This window comes from Centruroides sculpturatus, unplaced genomic scaffold, assembly GCF_000671375.1.
Source record: "Centruroides sculpturatus isolate CEXI.00-Female unplaced genomic scaffold, Cexi_2.0 scaffold759, whole genome shotgun sequence".
In the NCBI taxonomy this organism is placed as follows: Eukaryota; Metazoa; Arthropoda; class Arachnida; order Scorpiones; family Buthidae; genus Centruroides; species Centruroides sculpturatus.
In genome coordinates this window covers 270216-278203 of record NW_019385017.1, presented here as the reverse complement: position 1 = coordinate 278203, position 7988 = coordinate 270216, and the positions used below count along the sequence as shown (strand labels likewise).

The window sequence follows — 7988 nt, the reverse complement described above, 5'->3', positions numbered from 1 at the left end:
CATTTAATCACATGTAGTATATTAATTGAGTAAGTCCAAAATCCGATTATATAACTTATAAGGCTAAACTATATAGATATGAACATCTCATTTAGTCTACATAATTGATATATTTATTATTTTTTCCTTATTAACTTCCTTATTAACTGATTTATTCCTATTTTAAATGTATATAATAAGTTGTTTTTTTTGTAACTTTTAGTAATTTGCGAATTCAATTATTTTGAAATCGAATTTCATACAGAGGAAAATCAAATCTTAATGAAATCCGTCAGTATAAACATTATACATGTAAAAAATTATTTTAAAAATTTACTAAATAAAATTGAATGTACAACATTTTATAATTTTAATCTAGATTATATACACGATATATAATTGAAAGAAATTTCTTAATATAAAAAAAAATAAGATAATCGTATTGTAATTAATAATATTACGGATATCCTAGTTGAATGGAATTACGAAAGGTTATCTAAACATTTCTTTATTGTTTATTTCCGGTTACATTAGCACAGAAACTCGTAGCGCCATCTGGAGCCCCGCCGTGCTTGAGGGTGTAACCTTTGGGCGAGAGCGAGAGTTTCCAATGGAGACGGTGGAAGAGGTTTATGTACGACGGAAGATCGATAATACAGGTTGTAAATAAGAAAATAAATGTGTTGGAAATCTTTTTGTTACAGTATTACAATCTACATATAACGATGTTATTAGAAAATCGTCTAAAATGATAATAGTTGAGGTAAGAACTCGATATATTCTCATTTTTAACCCTAAAGTTAGGCCTAGGTTGTTTGTTTGGTTGCTAGGGTAATAGTTTCGCGGGGAAATTTTTGCATTTTTATCATTTCTTTTTTGTTTTTTAAATTTATTTTTTAAAATTAAAATAGTAACTTTAATCACGTAGGAATCGCATTACGTTTAGTTAATGTTTAAAGCAAGTACTTAATCTTTTTAAATGTTGAGTTAACGTTTATAATATAAATATATTCACAGAATTTGTTGTTGTATGATTGACATTGATACACGGATTAAGAAAACGTGTAGAAATAATTAAACTCGAAATGGAAATGATAACTGTGAATCGTGTTTATGTCGGAAACTGAACGTCGGTTATTACACTCGAAGTTTTCAAAAGAAATAAGAAAAGTCTTCGATTGGGATTTTCCCATCTCTAATAATAAATTTTATGTTTGGGTTAGAAAAGAATTAATCGTGAACATCTTGAGATTTCTAGCCACTTTCCTTTGGTATTTGTAAGTAAATTCTATTCGTTACTTTATTTACATTATAATAAATGTAATTAGAAATTAAATGTGATTTTGTTTTCATGTAAATAATATAAATTTAAAGTAATACATATATTTATATACTGTATATAAACATCCATTATGAAACAAAAATATATGCTATGTGTTTGTTTTATATATGATAGCTATCACATATAATTTATATTTTTCATTTTATTGTGGAAATAATATATTGGTTATAAAATGAAATATATAAATTTGTACATTTAGCTGTTTTTACTTGGAAATCTTATTACATCTACTAATATGAATGTTTGTGAGAATATTAAAATATTTATTAATTACTAGATATATAAGTTATTAAAATTATATGAATTAATAATAATAATTTTAAGAAATGAGTTTGTGTATTTTTTGCCTTCTCAATATGACTTTGCTCATTAGATTATAAGCTTTGTCATTAATAATTAGATTTATTGTAGAATGAATATTGAAATCCGGATAGAAAATCAATTTATTAAAAATTAAGTTTGTAATTATCTTATTTTTAAGTATAAAATAAACTTATTTTAATTAATTAGTTTTAAATGTATTTAACTATTATAAAAATATAAATACAGATTCTATGTGCAGTAAACTAGAACTTTGTGTAATAAGTTTCACAACACCTTTCTTTTTTCTAGCAATTTCTTTAATGTAACTAATGTTTTTGGCTATTTTAAATTTATGTTCTGATTTATTTTATAACTGATGTGCTATTTCTATTTAACCTGAAGAAGCCCATTTAAAATAGCCGAAAACGTTACATTAAAGAAGGTGCTAGAAGAAAGAAAAATGTGAAACGTAAATACAGATATTTATAAGATTAGATAAAAATCCAAAATTCTGCTTTATTGGGCTCTAATAAATAAATTTTGGGTTTTATCAGAGAAAAGTTTGGAGTTTGTTCTATATGTTACAAGATTAGAATTATAAAAAGAATTCTACAAGTATTTCACTTTTAAGTTTGTTTTTACAAAATGTTATATTTGTAAATTGTATATATTACAATATATTACACATTTACTCTGTGTGTACACATACCAAAAAAATGAATTATAAAAAACTATTTTTTTATGATTACCATTTAATAATATAATATAATTATATACAGTAAGACCCTGCTTAATGCAGGGAATGTGTTCCTAGACGACCAAGCGCTAAATGAGGTCATTTTAACATAGAGTAAATAGGGAAAGGGGAACAAATTTTACTTTAATTTTAAGTTATTTTTATATTAATTTGTATAATCATATATGTTAAATAACACATAGACATATGCACACAAAAATATAAAGCTCATTTTTTGTGACAAAGGCCCTGACTTTTCTGAAATTCTTGTTGTTTTGCAATAAAGTTGTGAAGTTTCATTTGTCGCTTTTTTTCTTTCCTTAAGCAAATGTCAGTAGCAGAAGATGGCATCCAAAATGCCTCATTTTGCTTTTGCACTCCTTTCATAATCTGGATCATTCACTACAATTTGATTAACGATTTTGGTTATTGTTACCCTATCTCTTAGTAAAAGTTTTTTACTAAGGAAACCTGTAGAGAAATTTTTTGGGTTCTTCATTTTTAGAATCTCTATTTTCCAGTTCTACACAAATTCCTTGTTCTGCCAGTTTTTGAAGGTCATTGTTGGTAAGGCTCTCACCAGAAACCTGCAGTAATTCCTCAATATCCTGCTCATGTACATCTCTTAGTCTTGCTGTATCGATTAGGTTGACAATTTGGTCAACCTAACAATACAGCAATAAGCTCTTTTTGTTGAGAATCATTGGACACCTTTAGTCATAACTTCTTCCACACTTTGTTCGTGCATTTATCAGTTAATTCTTGCCAAGCAAAGCTGATATTGCCTATGGCATCCACAATGATATATATTTTTTCTAAAATTGCACCAAACAAACATAGATTTAAAGAAAGTACACCTTTTTACCATCTTTTTCTGATTGGTTCATACTTGGGAATAATCGTATTATATACAAATCAATGAAATGCCGTGATAATTTAAATTGGCATAAATTTTGAGCTTTTTGTTTTTTTTTAGGCTTTGCGCAGACCGCATTATATCAAATCAGCGTTAAGTGGAGTCTTACTGTATTTTAGAAAAATAGAATAGTTAATAATTATTAACAGAATTGATAAGTATATATATTTTATGGAATCTTATATTTGTATACAAATAGATTGGTTGAGTTACTTACTTATGTTTTAAATAACAATGACAATAACATGAATATAAAATTAAATTTTGTAAATAAATAAATAATTTTTTAAGCTTACATATTTAAAAATTTTAAAAACTGTACTGTAAATTTACACATGTTTAGATCTTCAAGTATTGTATAAGAAAGTTATGTATAAATAGCTCTAAAGCAGTGTTTCTCAACCTCTAACGAATCGTCGTCCCCTGCAATAAAACCGTTAGGTAGTATCACCCCTTCACTTCAAAATTCTGATGCCGAGGACCAAGACTAACGCCAAATTCGTACTGCATCAAATAGACTTGTGACTGATATAATGTTATTTGTTTAATTATTGTACGATATAACGAATAAAATATCTAATTATTCTTAATATAATGTTTTTCTATATTGCCCAGAAAATTGTTTTTCACCCCTAAAATATAAATTGTTACTAATCGCCCCCTCAACATGGAAAAACGCCCACATGGGGATGATATCGCCCGTTGAGAAACACTGCTCTAAAGTAAGATTACATTTGAAATTTTTCAAAATAGACGAAATGTTTCAAAGATTAATTAATCTTTTCTTATTCATATATTTTTAAATGTTGAAACAAATAAAAGAAATGGTGTTGCTATATTTTAGATATGTTAGTAAATAAAGGCTTTACAAATTGTGATGTTATGTTATTGTAAATGCAAAAGTATCATTTTTATTTTCTTTTTTCATATTTCTACTACATCATTTAAATAAAAAATTGTACATTTTCAAAATAAACTTAAGGAATTGTTAAATTTGATTAATAGAACAAAAAGAACTTAGAAATTTTTTCTTTTTAAATTTAAATGTACATATGAAGCATTTCAGAATATTTAAGAAATTTGATATACCTTTCTGTTCCATTTAACTAAATTTATTATTCTTTCAGTTTGTTATCTTAAATATGTATAGTTTTTATTTTTCAAATAAAAGTTTTACTTTTAGTTTTGCTACACAACAGTAATTCTATAATCAACAAACATTTATAATTTTTCAAGTTTGTTGCAAAATAATTAGATGTTGAATTAAAATATCTGATTTAAAATTATTTGTTTTTTAGATATAATAAATGCAATTGTTAGGATTGAATGTTGTTCTTTCATTGTTTAATTTGTATTAAAAAGTTCTATTTTTCAATTAAGTAAGTTAGGTATTCAGCAATATAGTAGCTGAAGGTAGTAGATATTAAAAATATAGTAAAGTGAAATAACAATTATTGCCAATAAAAAGTTTTTGATGTTATTTTTATTAAAATAAATATCATAAATTAACATAGATTTATATATAATAAATTATTTGATAAATTTAAAAATAGTATTTGAATTTTTGTTTTGTTAATTGTATTTATTTTAAAATATTTTTTTAAATATACAGTATTTGGCAAAAAATTATGACAGGTTCAAAAACAAACAAAAAAAAAAACAAAAAGAATTCTGCACAATATAATTTTAAAATGAAAAAAGGAAATTATTTTCATCAATTAAAACATTCTTATCTTACAAATTGTATATCAAATGACAACAAAAATTTATCAAAATGAGTACAACATAAAATCAGCCACAGGAATAGTTTTTTGGTTTGAAAGTTCTAATATTTTGTTGGTTTATCTTGATTTTTTCACTTTAATAAGTCTTTGGCATGTCAAGAATTAAGTCTTGTATTTTTTGATGAAGCAAGTTTTCCAAGAATTTATGATTTAGTTAGAAGTTTGGTTATTGTGCTAAATTCAGGTTGACTGTTGTAAACAGCATTTGTAAGCAACATCCAAACATTCTATGGGATTTAAATCTGGCAAGAGGACAGGCCATTTCCTTACTTCTTTCCTTCTTCAACTGCTACTTTACTACTCAAACTGTATTAACAGTAGCATTGTCATGCTGGAAAACTGCTTGTTTCTTGCCACAATTTTCCCAAAATATGGAAAAACAGTTGTTTTCAATATGTGCAAATAACTTTGAACATTATATTGTCTTTTAAAAATTTTAAATTGCAATTTGTACTGTATCCTATTGCACTCCAAACCATGACTGAACTACCATCTTGTTACTTTTTTGATAAAATTGGCTTTTTTTTCCAGAGACCATGAAAAAAATATGTATATCCATCTAGACTATCAACATTAAATTTTTTGTCTGAGAAATGACTTTTTTTCATTTGTCAGTCTATGACAAATTGCAACCTCAACTCCTGATGCTTTTTTTTTAATTAAAAAAAAAGGAATATGTTGAACTTTTTATGTACAGTACAATGTGTTTGTAATTCTTAATAGCATGATGAGTCATAACTTTAAGACATTTTTTTATTTCTCTAGCTGTTTTGCTGAAATTTAATACAGTTCTAATAATTTGATGAGTTGAGCATTCACCAAGAGTTTATGGTGGTTTTCCAGAACTAACACATAAGCCATTATACTTAGGAGCATTAAAATAATTTTTTATAACTTTCTCATTTCTGTTTAAATGACAACTAGTTTTACAATTTGAAAGATTTTGCAAGTTCAGTGCATCAATTTGTCCTTTTTTTGTAGTCTGATAAAACAGTGCCCCATTCCACTTTTAAGCGATGCTATAAACTGAAATTCGTAGAAAGAATTTTTCTGCTGGCTTATGAACTGGATATGGTTTATTTGGTGAGTCGGATATAATTAAAACTGAAATTTTTCTTCATTGAGTTATTTCACATTATTGCACAAACAGCATTATTTACCATTATAAGTAATACTATTTGTTCAAAATGGAAATTTCTATGCATTCTATTTTGCATACCACTTCACATGAATGCAGTTAATTTTTTTGCTGCATCTAAGAATGTGAAAGTTAAGCTTTCTTGCTGTAGGGAAATGATAATTATGAAAAAATTGCTTCAATAAAACATTGCATATTTTACTAAATATCAATTATGACATTTTTAAATAAAAAGATAATTATTAGCGCATATTTATTTTGGCTAATTTTCTGTTATATACTATGTTTTTGATTAAATTAAAAACAAAAATGCTTTAAAATATTATTGTATATTCAAAATATATTTAGTATTAACATAGTATAGCATTTTATATTCATGTAACATAATTTTTCAAAAACAATTTTTTATAATGATTCATTTGTTTATATTAGATAACAGTAGAATTGATATTAATTAGAATGGTCATTAATTTGATATTTATAAAAAATACCAATAATTTTTATATATTAAATAAGAAATTTCAGCTGTAGTAGAAAGTTTGTAATATAAATGATACAATCAGTATTACCACTGTGAATGAGGAAGGTTGTCCACATCTCATTCAAAAATTACTGAAAAATATCCATCTGTTTGTTTTCTTCTTTTGTAATGAATGATGTATTTTGTCTATTCTTTAAATTGTTTCTCTCTTTTGTGGCTTCTCATTCTTCCAGTTTCAGCTGCATTCTTTCATATCTTTCATTTATTAATGAAGTATGTCATTTTTGATAAATCTAATAAATGCATCTAAGAATAAATTATTACTCCATTGATTATAAAAGTTGTAATGTTTGTCCATAAAGTAGTCCATAAAGGAATTATTTCTAATTAGATGTTTTTTTTGACTTGCGCATTCTAACCTGTAGAATTACAATATTGAACATGCATACAACCTCTTAAATGAAGCATTAAATGAACTGTCATTGCATTAACATATTTGTTGAGAGTGTGATTGAATGAATAATTGCAAAACAATGGATTTGGATTTAATAATTAGTACAATGCTAAGGTATTGAGATATTAAAATTTAATGTTAAAATTTCTGAAATTATCCACTAAACAAGATTACCCATCAAATTATTTACTGTGGTTGATAATACCTAAAACTCAGATAATTACTTGTACATTGTCAACATGAATATGATAGAAATTTTTAATGTTATGGGTTAATATTATTTTTTTATTTAATATTAATATTAAATAAATTATTTTTAAAACATTTTAAAGTAAGAGTAAGATTTATTTTTATTTATCTGAAATATTATTGTGAATCAATATTTGATACTTGAGAAAATGAACATACAGTCGACCCCCCTATAACGTACGTTCCTATAACGACAATTCCTATAACGTAGCGAAAAAATTGTAGAAACTTTTGTATAAAGTACCTCCTATAACGTCGTTTCGCGACAAGATTGATAGAGTCTGGACCAATAGTGGATGAGCAGCCGAACTACTTACCTCCGACCCTGCGCCACGCTACGGAGCGGCTAAATTGAGTTTGCTATCGTCTGTTTAGTATTATATATAAATTATATATAAATTAGGTACTGTACATATAATTATATATTAATTATATATAAATTAGCTACTGTATATATAATTATATATTAACTTAATTTATTGTAACTTTATTATAATTATATATATGCTTTCTGCCGCCTGGCAACACGCTACGGAGATTTTAGGCTAGTAAGTTGAGTTTATTATCGTCTGCACAGTATGTAAATTAGGTACCGTAAGTCTAATA

At 25.7% G+C, this 7988-nt stretch overlaps 1 long non-coding RNA gene across 1 annotated transcript in view; it reads left to right on the top strand.

Annotated features, from left to right (window-relative positions):
• Positions 1 to 533: 533 nt before the first annotated feature.
• The window catches only part of LOC111633487, a 59036-nt gene continuing 51581 nt past the window's right edge, over positions 534 to 7988 (top strand). The window contains exon 1 of the long non-coding RNA XR_002758063.1: positions 534 to 742. This is a non-coding gene — a long non-coding RNA (uncharacterized LOC111633487). The remainder of the gene's footprint in view (positions 743 to 7988) is intronic.